General features: G+C 40.2%; 1 pseudogene; it reads right to left on the bottom strand.

Annotated features, from left to right (window-relative positions):
• Window positions 1-423: 423 nt before the first annotated feature.
• LOC124694559 lies at window positions 424-12,613 on the bottom strand (annotated as a pseudogene).
• Between the last annotated feature and the right edge of the window lie 388 nt (window positions 12,614-13,001).

The raw sequence follows: 13,001 nt of genomic DNA, 5'->3' as shown, positions 1-13,001 counted from the left end.
GCTCGCTGAAAACAGAGGAATCGAGTTCCTCTGCATGTAAAAATAGTGATTTGAGAAGCGTGCGGGCCAAGGTTTTAAGACAGACTGGCCTATCAAACGCACGGTTTTTGGCCCGCTGGATGCGAGAAAATGGATTGTCAGTCCTAAGTAGCGCATCATGCATGCCTATTTTTTTTATAAGGGGCATTTGCACAGCCAGCCGAACAAGGTTTGTTGATCCACCTCTCTTGTTTTCATGTCATACGATCGTACAATTAGGGAGTAATCTAGTTTTGAACGTGATCTATAAATCTTCAGCTGCCATGGACAACTAGCAAGGCAGACCGAAGCTCCAGCACATCATCAGACGTTAGCCGGGTGGCTATAAATCCGCACTCATTTGCAATATGATACGAACTATTCTCTGTGAGACAGACCAATAAATCTCTGCATTAAGCAACATGGCGATACATTTTTTCCTCACCAAAAGATAAATGACGGGACAAGGGATAATTCTGGATGCACACCCGGTTACTTCCCTCCTACCGTCTCTGGAAGTTGAGCTTCTTGATCCCGTAACCGAAGAGGAAGAAAAGAGAAGGATATAGCCTAGATGCCCCAGCACAACATAACCAAGGAAGTCGTGCCTATAGCCCAGATTGTCATTCAAGAAATCCTTCACAGCCACCAGGCCACCAGTTTGACCAGGGACTGTCAGATTTCTATTGTCGTTGCCATACTGCGATGCAATAACACCATAGATGGTCCAGGAAACCGGGTTCGCCCAGTAGAACCACCGCCACCAAACAGGCATCATCTGCAATAGGGCAAATATATATCTTATATGCTCGGTACTTGATTAGTTTTGATCAACAGGAAGTGCTTCACTGAAATGCGTACCGGTCGGGATATGATGAACCCGGCAAAAATGTTCCACACAGTTAGAGAGAGCGCAACAAGGACACTCGCGAGAAGCTCAGAGGAAGTGCAGGCAATAAGCATCATGCCATACAATGTAGTGTAGACAAAGCCCGCAACAATGAAGAACATGAAATAGAAGAATTTGTCTACCTTCCAGTCAAAGCCAACCATGGGATAGAAAAGAACGGTATAGAGAACACCCTGAGCGGCACTGTACACAAACTCGACAAGTGCCTATGAACGGCACCAGTTTTAGAAGAAAGTGCATGTATGAACTTGCTGAAAAAAAATAGAAAAACAATACTACAAACAATATCTCCAGATGATAACATTCATGTTATTAGAAGTTACCTGTGCAAATGCATAGGACAGTGGAGAGTACATCCCTGCTGCTTTTTCGCGGTAGAAAACTGTCCTCTCGATAGACATAACGGGCAGAACTGATAGCACAGTGGAAGCTCCAAGGAAGAAAACAACAGCATAGATTGATCCAAGTAGACTGTACAGGTCCTGCTGGGACTCTCTGCAAAAGGCAAAAGGCTGCAGGTCAAACAAGATGCATTACAACTGATCTTTCGTAGTTACGGAAAATAAATGAACGGAATTTCAGGATAAGCTGGAATACAAGTTAGAATCATACATATTATTTCCTTTGCCCCAAAAGACTGTACCAAACAAAACAGCATAGAGAAACGTCATAAGATAACGCATAGCGTTGTAAGGTTGATTCTTCCAATAAGACCTAAATTGCTTCCAAGCATTTGCCATGCACTGATTTATAAAATTCTGAGAATACTTGGTAGGAAATGAGAGATCCTGGCTGCCTGGCGGTTGGACGCTCAACTCTTTAATAAGGTCTTGATTGCTCCTGAATATATTCATGAAAAAATGTTAGAACATAAAAAGGGGAATTTGAAGTGTTGTTTGTTTGTACTCTCAAAGTGTACATAGTTCGAATAGCATCAAAGGAAGCACAATTACACTAAGAAACTGTTAATAGAGTAACATAGCTAATAAGTTTACCGGTAAAGTGCAGAATTGGCATAAATTTCAGCAAAGTCTACATTCAGGCGAGCCTCAGCTAGAGGAGAGGTAACTTCAAGCATCCACGTAGCTGGGTTGTATCCTTCTGTTATTTTAGGAACACCTGGAACTGCCTGCACGAAAATACAATCCATTACAAGTAGCTTTTGTTGTCTCTCTCTTCTTTGCATATTAAACATATATGGTACTCCCTCCGTTCTTATTTAATTGACTTTGATTAGAACCACAGCTAGTTCATTTGCTTTACATCCATGCGTCGATTAAATCCGTACAGAGGTAGTATATCTTTGCCAAGGACAAATAGTTAATCGTATGTCTGCACCAAGACCAAACATTGTTGGGCCATATACGAAAGAGACCCTCTAAAAATAAATACATGAATGATTAAGAACCAATCACATGGCCAAGAATGTTTCGACATTGAATCACAATGTAGCACATAGGTGGTTAGTGTGTATATGGTATATACAACCATGGAAAAAGGATTTGTCAACGTCTTCTATTGCATCATTGTGAACTACTAGAAATGGCCTACTGTATGATCGAATAATTGAATTTTTTCGCATGCTACTAATCTCATAGAAATTTTCCGAGAAGAATTGCTTGGCCCATACAGATGCTGAAGCGATAACGTCATTTTACCACTACTGGTATTTAACATATTAGAACATTGTGATCAGGAAAACATTATAAAGACAATTCACCTCAAAGTATTTAACTAGTGTGTCAGAATGGTGACCGAGCTTGCCAGCATATGCGACCCGTCCTCCCTTCTTCATCAATAGGAGCTGAAAAGGAGAACTTCTTCAATACAAACATGCAAAGACAAAAACATAAGACCAAATAAGACCAAGATAACATCAATGCAAGGACCTCATCAAAAGACTCAAAGATATCAATACTGGGTTGATGAATTATGCAAACCACAGTTCGTCCTGTGTTAACAGTGTTCCTAACAGTACGCATAACAATAGCTGCTGCTCGAGCATCAAGGCCAGAAGTTGGCTCATCCATGAATATAATTGAAGGATTGGCAACTAGTTCAACAGCAATCGTGAGCCTTTTCCTTTGTTCAGTTGATAATCCGCTAACACCAGGTAGACCTACCAGCACATTACGCAATACATCAAGCTCAACAAGTGACATCACTTGCTCCACAAACACCTACAATCATATAAAGTTTGTCAGAATAATGCATGATTGCCTTCAACTCCCAATCATAAAACATGCATCTTGTTTCAGCATCATTTATGGTAAGCAAGCCATTTAATATCAGAATAATGTGATAAGAAATACGAAGAAAAACCAAATAATGATACCATTCCAACCTCACTGGCCCAAGAGCATCTCATACTAGAAAACTTTTAAAGCTGTTAATACAAGCCAAAGATGTAACTATTCTTAAGAGAATAAGAAACCTATCCTTTTTTTCCTTCAATAAGCCTATTAAAAATCATCTTTTCTCTATGGCATAAAACTTGTAAGAGGACTCATAACCTGTTCTGCTATGACTGGAGAAACGGCAAAATAACCAACATCAAAGTTGTTTGATCCTGCAAGACAAAAGGTCGAGGCATTTTTCCACCCAGGAGCATATGCTCCTGATATTTTCTCGCTTTTGAAACGAGTTTCAAACACATTTTAAAATATTGACAAAAAAAATCTCGCGTGCATCTCAATCGGAAAGTCGTTTCACGAAAAAACAGATATATTTTGTGGTGTGTAAACAAGATAAAATTTGCTGCTAAAAAAGCTCTTCAAGAGATATATCACTATATTTTTTACACATGACACAAAAAGTCGGTTTTCGGCGAAAGTTGGCATGTGCCAATTTTTTTGTTCAGAATATTTTTCACTATTTAAAAATGTTTTTTGGCTGACAGGAGAATATGCACCCAGTATCAATAGTGAGTTTCCATAGACAATACTACTACTTATACACAGGGCATTAGGCTTGGTCTTATATATGCTGGCCACCTAACGCACACCTGATAGAAAACACCACGTAGGTACATATAAAATTAATATTGATATTTTCTCCTGTACCATCAAGAGTTCATACAGGTGGAATCCACAAAACTAAGCAACTGAACACGTACCTTTCTAGTATTCTTGTCAACTTCTGAGGAAAGGCGCAGCCAGGCAGAATACACGAGGGACTCATACACAGTAACATTTGGTGAATGGATATCAGTTTGCTCGCAATAGCCACTAATTCGAGAAAAGGTGTCTTGTTTTTTAGGGTAGCCAGAGAGCCTCATATCACCCTCAATGGTTCCACTTGTCTTTCTTCCTGCCAGTACGTCCATTAGAGTGGTCTTTCCAGCTCCAGTGACACCAACTAATGCGGTCAGAACACCAGGTTTGAATGCACCACATATATCAGATAGTAGCTGGAGACGGTTTTCGGTGAAACCTTGTGCCTTCATTTCCTATAGAGAAATATGTTTAATTTAAATTTCATGTCTAAACTATAGTCGTTTATAGAGAAATAAGTGCCACTAGCTTACTTTACAAAAATCAAGGTAATATACAGGTTACAAAATATGCAAATACGTATCTAAAAAGAGCTATAAGAGAAAGTGAAGCAAGCTCATTCCTACACCAGCTATGATGTTTCTTAGCAACTTTGCATGATCTGATAGTGTCAAAATAATTGGTACTCCCTCTGTTCCAAAAAAAAAAAAGCTTCTTAGATGTGGATCTACCTATAACTAAGATATGTCTATATAAACTTGTATCTAGACAAAGTGGAGCAGCTCTTTTAGGGACGGATCGAATACATCTTTTAGAATATGAACTTACAGTGGGCATGTCGACATAGTAGTTCATGTGGTTGAAAGAAAGCGTAAGAGGTTGGAACGGCAACACCATTCCCATCTGGGTTCTTTTGTTTTTTGATTCTTCTTTTCCTAACACTGGTCGTAGGAAAAATATGAGATGGGTGCTATATAAAAAATACTATAGCTAGCAGTAGAAAGAAAAACTTTATTCTTCATTTTACATGCATATGATAGCATGAGCCCTATGTATGGATGATGAACCTATTGTAACATAATTTATGGCCCAGTTGGACTGTAGGATCCTTGCTTGAATTTCTTGAGAAACAATATTCCCTTGCTACAACTAAATTGTACAATTGCATTCCAAATGGGGCCTTATTGAAAAATCTACTAGGAAGACATCATGAGTCATGAGTTTGATAGAAGTGGATATGTGATAACCAATAGCAGATGAAGATACACATGAGATGCATATGATGCTACCATACCATTGTTAACCTGGGGCATTTGTTCTTCACTTTTTAAACCTATTTTCAACTCATTTTCAGGGGTACCATCAGAAACCACACCCTTTGAACTGCCAGCAGCTGTATAAAAAATAGTATGTAAGTGTGCGCTTAAACTAGACACCAAATTAATGAAATACCAGGAAAACCCACGAAACAGGAAAAAGGGGAGGTGCTTACAGCTCAAGAATGTAAGAGCACAAAGGTAGAGAATATTAAAAAGAACCATAAATCCTATCACGGCTCCAATGGAAATCCAATACCCCCATTCACCCGTAAAGTAGCCTTTTGATTTGAGATAAGCCTTCCCTACCGTTAATGCATCAATACTTCTATCAACATTGGGCTGCAATAAGAAGTTGGTATAAGTTACAAAATATGTTATTTTTGTTTATTTCATATATGAACATACTAGAAAGTAGGGCTGTAAAAATTATAAGATGTTCTATTTTTTCTCTTTCGTGTAAACAAGCAAAATATATCAGGAATATTTAACATGTGATAAATGGTTTGTGCTTTTGTCTAGAGCTCATTTGATAAGGAGAGGAAACATTGTCGTGACAGAAAACTTACAATATCCCACCTACTGGCAAGGAATTCATTGGTTGATAGGGCATTATTGCTATACATCATGGGAGATATCCAGTATCCCCAGATCCACCAAGGTTTAATGTCATCTATGCACATAAACACACACATATATATATCAGCTTACACAGTAAGAAATGGAAGTTATATTAGCTCACAGTGCTTAAGAGAAAATGAGACAAAAATCTCGAAAATGAACTTTCAAACTGTTTTCATGGGCAATTATTTTGTGTCTAACAAATAGTAACTGACTAGAGAACTTATATTTTGAAAAAGGGTAGAGTTTCCAGTGTCATACTTACTTCTAGGGATGACAAATCCTCCAAACAAGAAAAAGAAGAGCAGCACAAACATTCCAAACGTATTAGCTACAACCATCGTTTTCAAAATTGCACCTAGCAACCGGAACATTGCCCCAGCCATCTGGTGCATACAAAAGTACGCTAGTAGTTGGCTAAAGAATCTGAAACCAGCAGAGAGATGAAAGCATCAAATGAAATATAACAAAAAAAATTATACATATCATATTATTGAAATGAGAAAATGCTGCAAGAAAGAAGAGCGGCTACCTTCCTGGAGCAGGGGCAAAACCTATAACATAATATGTAACAAGTGTAAAAACAGATGTGTCCATCAGTGAAAAAGGAAGCTTTAAGATTATGTTTGCAACTCCAAAGGTCCATGCTGGAAAGAACAAGTAGTCTCTCTGTTTGTAGAATACTGGTAGTTTTTTGATAGTCATTTGTACCTCAGAAAATCCACTTAACATGATTGTGATCATAGAACATGTCAAAACACCACTAAATTTGGTAGAATCAGAAAATTTCTCATGGGGCATCTTTGTTCGGAGAAACACAGTCATAGTTAAAATTGCTAGGACAAACAATTGAAATGACTTGAATATGTAGATGAAGGAGTTACGCTTCATCAACAACCACTCTCTTGACAGCACTGTCTTGAGGGACTCCCAACTAGATAATCCATACTTCGTTGTAGTCAACGCATCATGATGTGTTTTATATTTGGCATAAGGAATCTCCAACTCTTTCTGCAGCTTCTGTCCGACATGATATCTCTTGAAAAGTTGAGAGAACTCGAAGACTGAGACATAATGATAATTCACATGATCGCGACACCAATATTGTTGTTGATCTTTCCTGGAAGTCACCTCTTGTAGGAAGTCGGCCACTCCTTTCCGTTCAGGACACTGGAAACCAGCAGTCTCAAAAAATTGGAGGATGTTCTCTCGTGGCCCATGGTAAACTATATACCCTTCTGATAGCAGAATAATGTCATCAAATAGATTATAGGTCTCAGGTGGAGGCTGAAGAAGAGAGATCATCACTGTATAATCCATCAGATGGGCCATCTGTCTGATGTATTTGACAATCTGAAATGTGCTAGAACTATCAAGCCCAGTAGAAATTTCATCCATGAACAGTGCTCTTGCAGGTCCAATTAGCATTTCTCCTAAGGTAATAATGAATCAAAACCCAAGCTTAGGACTCTTGATATGTAAATAATGTAATATATGATTCATTATGAAACTATATAATTGATAAAATTATTTCATGCCCAATATTTTTGAGAAAACAACAGCTACATAGCTAATATAACAGAGCAACTCAGTGGTGCAGCCACCTTGTATTTATAGGTGATGAGAGAAAAAGGAGTCGATTGCCTAAACTTTTGTACCATGTGTAATTAGATCTCACCGCATAAATTACTAACTCTGTCATTAGAGAAAAGAATAAATAAATACAATATAGACAATTTACAATGTACTATTTGAACAAATAACAGCTATTCATGCTGAAAATTCATAAATAAAATTACATATATTTCTTTACGACTTACGATGCAGTATGCATATACAACTTTATGAGTACAATGTTCAATAATAACTGTTATGTATTACGGTACATCATATGCATGGCTGCATGCATACCTGTTGTTACACGTTTCTTTTCCCCGCCAGAAATGCCTCTTTTCATCTCATCACCAACGATAATATCAGCACAAGTATCCAGCCCAAGAACCTACATATTTTTCATCGTTAGAATACTGAATCGTAGATGCATGTGAAGATACTATTTGCATGAAGAACAAATTGCTAAATTTTCATATGGATCGTTACTCAAGTGATATGTGCGCACTTATCCTAACGATGAGAAGTACAAAATCATAATCTCCAACAACCACCTGTCCGTACATTAAAATAAACAACTAGGCAAGCTGAGGTTGGTGAGTCTAAACAATGTTGTTTTAACCTTTTAAAAGACAACAAACAATACACCCTCACCTTAAGTGTATGATCCATCATAACATTAGTTTCCTTTCCTTCTACCACAGTTGCGTTCATGACAGCATCGATCTTGATGTCAGGCTTAATTCCTGCATTCTTCTCCCTCTTTTCTAGTTCTGACAGAATAGCAGATCTAGCGCCAGTGCCTAGACATTGTCTTGAGAAGTCCATTGTCTCCCTAACTGTCATTTGTCCATTGTGTAGATCATATTGACTGACATATGCACTAGTTCTCTCAGGGTAGAACTCTGAAAATGTATGACCACAATATGTGATATCTCCAGATACCTGTGGGCAAAAGTTGATTTAGTTTATAACAAGCACACATTTTCAGAGTATTCCAGGAACAACAAACGCAACCTTGAGATTTTTATCAGGCTTCCCAGTTAGTGCTCGCATAAATGTGCTTTTCCCCGACGATGGAGGTCCCAGAAGAAGTGTCAACCTGACATATGTTTTATTAAATAAATAACTCAAAGGACCGACATCAAAACCATATTTTTCAAATGTAAGGAGAAAGAAAATATCGTTGATGTCAACTAGAAGATGTGGTAATTGCATCCATGGTCTATTAATTTACAAACGTTAAGTTGATGCGTCAGCTGCGTATTGTCATGTCGTTGTCACTTGTTTCTATTCCATAAATGTTTAGTTGTGAACTGTTAAAGGTTTGGTATTTCGCAACGTCTTCGTTCTTTCAGTGCATTGAGACACAAAGAAGTTGTGTGCTTACTAGTGAGAGAATGAAAAAGAGGTAATTCTATTTGTTGAAAGTCACAATAGTTCATGCATGGAGCATGAATTTTGGAACAGCCATGGTTGCACAAATAAATACTCCCTGCTTCCCACAATATGAGATGTTTTGGCAAGCTATTTTAGCTTGTCAAAGTGTTTTATATTGTTTGACAGAGGTCGTAAGCTAGATATGGGTTAGTTAAGAATTGTGACCGGTAAAGGAAGCAGAGTTGATTTAAAATCGCATGAAAGTCTCTCAATATAGCAATAATGTTTTCCCCAATTGCCTTACATGTTCATTATTCCAAAATAATTGAACTTCTGGGTTTGTCCTAAATCAAAATACTTTAAGTTTGACCAAGTTTATAAAAAAAAATATTAACATCAACAAAACAATTTAGTTTTGTTAGCTTCGTCATATAATATTTTATAATATTATATAGATGTTGTAGACGTTTACACATTTTTATCTAAATCCTTCAAGATTAGATAAATTTGACTTAAGACAAACCTAGATCTTCAATTATTTTGGTTGTGGCCAGAGATAAACACAATTTTAATTAACCATGCATAATATATTGATTAAGATCTGGTCCAACAAACTGATGACTAAAGAATAGTGACCATCTCCCCATCCATCTTGGTTGTGGCCTTGGTTTACTGACTCGATGGGAATTAGCCACCGATCGTCAATTGATCGAACTGTCTACATCCCTTTGTGACCATGTCGTGCTGCTAGGGCGCTGGCCGCCACCACCCGCGGCGCACGGCCTACAAACGCCACCATCCATATCACTAGCTCAGACACCGGTGGGCCTGGCTGCCTCGGTACTATCCGCTCCAGCGCTTCCTACAACACACATCTACCGGCCCACGTGTGCCGGCCATGACCGGAGTTCAGTTTGTGATATTTTCCTAGGCCTGACCTTCAGTCAAACATACTGTCTATGCTTGAGGTAATGTGTGTATTTGTATTACAATTCAATTTATATACAGGCCACTATTTGCTAGATCGAATAAAAATGTTACAATTTAGCTTTTTGAAAAAAATCATAACTGTAAACAAAAAAAAAATTGTGCCGTTCATTCGTACAAAAAAATCGTGTATGTCGCTTGATGGCTGTTGTCGTGACTGTAAAAAATATCTTTTGTGCCGTCTATTCGTATAGAAAAGTTGTGTATGTGGCTCAACAGTTGTTGTCTTCCAGACCCCCTCCACCCCTACCATGGTCAAATCTTGGCTCCGCCCCTGCCTATAAGACTACGTCAAGAAATTTGCAAAATCACAACTTGCTATACTGAAACCGCAATAGCTTTGCTAACCATCTATTGTCTTTAAATCGAAAATTAAAATCTGCCCAGGATACTGCTAATGAGTCCCACTTAAGCCCGATGGCAAGCTCAGTGCAGAGCTAAAACAAAGCCAAGGGCATATTTACCTCCATGGCTGACAACACATAATAAGCACTAAATTAGATAAATAATACTCCATGATTGAGTTTGGCAAGAGCAGATAGTTACCTCGATGGCTTGAGAATGCCACTGACATCCTTGAGTATCTCAATCCTCTTTTTGTTCGACAAACCAAAATTGCTCAGCATCCCCTGTCATGAAGCATTGATGGTAGCAAATTTGGGTCATATAACAAGCAACAACATACACCAAACAGGTGGTACGAGCCAGCAGTTAGCCTTTCATAGAACCTGTGTAGTAAAATCCCAGTCACATGCCAAATCACAAAACCAAATGGTACATCCCAGTCTGGCGGCAAGATGTAAAACCTACCTGTAACCCTCCTTGGAGGGGTGAAACTGTAACAAACTCTTCTTTGCAATGAAAAGAAAAGCAATGTCATTGCATTTTCTCGAAACCGAAACCAAGTGGATTGCAGATTTGCTGTGAGAATTCCTAAGAAACTTGGAGTCACGGCACAAGCCCGCAGGAAAAAAGAAAATGTAAATGTCACTATTCCCCTAACCAATCAGCTAGCTTATCTATGTCTGGCGCTAGGCCGCTAGCTTCCCCAAGGATAGCGCTTTTCCCAGCAAGTCGCTGCCTTACCACCATGATGGACCTTGAATCTGCGGTTATCCATCGTGCTGACCATAGGTCTTGGTTCAGTGGATCAGTCTCCAACGATGCTCAGTTGACCTAGATTCGTGGCAGACAAGCCCATTCTGATGATATACATGCTTCAAAATATATTTAAGTGATTCTGGGATTATTTTTTTGAGTGTCACATTTGTGTTTTTCAAATGTTATAAACTCGTCTTGTTTTGGATGGATGTAGCGAATATTACATTCTTTCTGCAATTTTTTGTGCGCGTCAAGCGTTTGGCCTCCATGTTGCATACATGTGGATATGATGTTACATGGGGGAATTTGCTCCAACCAATGGATATTCGTGGCTGTTTGTTTGCACCCGTTTGCCTTAGCATCGGCCAACAAAAAATGGATAGTCCTAAGTCCTACGACACAATACCACAGAAACCACAGCACATTCATCGGCATACTGCTGTTCACGTCGACGAACAGGCTCTGATGGCTTCATCAAGCAATGGTTAGACTCTCTTAATCCGCATCAGACTAGGTGTTCTATTTTGGGCTAATCCTAATCATGTACAAGTTAGATCTTACATTTGGTATCAGAGCCGTGATTAGCCTAAATAGAACCATGTTAGTTCTGTTTAATCGATCATAGCTTAGTTTGCCTGCCTATGATCAACGCATATAATAAGTTTTTCAGTTAACTGTATTACATGATACATCTGCTGTGTTGATTACGTTGGGTGATGATTAGTTTGAGATCGGTTACCTAGTTTTATTTCATGATCATGTTTTAATTAGTGTATGTGATATTGCTAATTATGTTTCTGCTAATGTCCTTCGAGCACTAATTGCCTACTTAGTTTCTGTCTGTGGTCATGTTATGCCTGTATTAATATTTCGGTCAAGCATATTCATTTTAGATTATAATGTTCAGTTCAGTAGAATTTTTTTTTTTTGCGAGAAATCCACCGATCTATTAATAACCATCAACAGTAGTACAAATAATCCAAAAAATAAAGAAAATTACAAATTGGTACTCGGACCACCTAGCGACGACTACAAACACTAGCACGAGCCGAAGGCGCGCCGCTGTCCTCGCCCCTCCATCGCCGGAGTCGAGCAAAGCTTGTCGTAGTAGAGCTTGTTGTAGTAGACAGACGGAAGTCGTCGTGCTAAGGTCCCAAAGGACCAGCGCACCAGAGCAAGCAACCATCGCCAATGATGACAATCGTAGATCGAAGAGACCGACATGAAACCACACCAACAAAAACGAAAACCGACCGGATCCCAGGAGATCCGACGGGCACACAACTCCACGCGTCCTCCGTCAGCGCTAGATGCACCACCGGAGCGAGGATAGGACGGGGAGGACCTTATTCTGACTTCAGGATGTAGCCACCGCCTCACCATCCCAAAAAAGAGACTAAAAAGCAAACTAAATTATGAACGAAAACCTTAGATGTTTCAGTAGAATTAACCTTAGATGTTTCTGTCTAGTATAATTAGCTGCAGCAATTAGAAGGAGATGAGCAAATTTTCGAATAAGAAGCAAAACCCTGTAAGAAAAGATGAGAAAATTCCCCAAATCAGAACCCTAAGAGAGGAGGAGCACCTCGCCTGAGAACACCGCGCCGACGCCGAGTCCTTCGGGACACCCGCACATCGAGGTGATGTGTGAGGGCACCGATGCCGCACCGTCGTCCGTCTCCCTCACCGGGAACGCGTCGGAAGATGCCACAGAGGCCATCCTCGACGGAGCCGCGCGCCGGCCTTGGGCCACTGCACGCGGCGCCGGCGAGGGGAGCCGCCGCAGCTCCGGCCGCGCATCAGTAACGCGCGCGCCGCCGCCCTCAGCTCCTCGCGTCGCCGCCTCAGCGCGCGCGCCCCGCGCCTCAGTCCCGCCGCAGGTCGCGCGCATCAGCCTCCCGCGCATCGCGCCGCCGCCTCGGCTCCAGCGCGCCGCCGCGATCCCGCCTCAGTCCACGCTGCGCCGCCGCGCGCCTCAGCTCCATGCGCGCCGCCGCGCACCAGCACCGCCTCGGCCACCTCAGCACCCGCCCAACGCCTCTCGCACTCCATCAGCACCGGAGG

This window comes from Lolium rigidum, chromosome 3, assembly GCF_022539505.1.
Source record: "Lolium rigidum isolate FL_2022 chromosome 3, APGP_CSIRO_Lrig_0.1, whole genome shotgun sequence".
Taxonomy (NCBI): domain Eukaryota; kingdom Viridiplantae; phylum Streptophyta; class Magnoliopsida; order Poales; family Poaceae; genus Lolium; species Lolium rigidum.
This window is presented reverse-complemented; position numbering and strand designations above follow the sequence as displayed.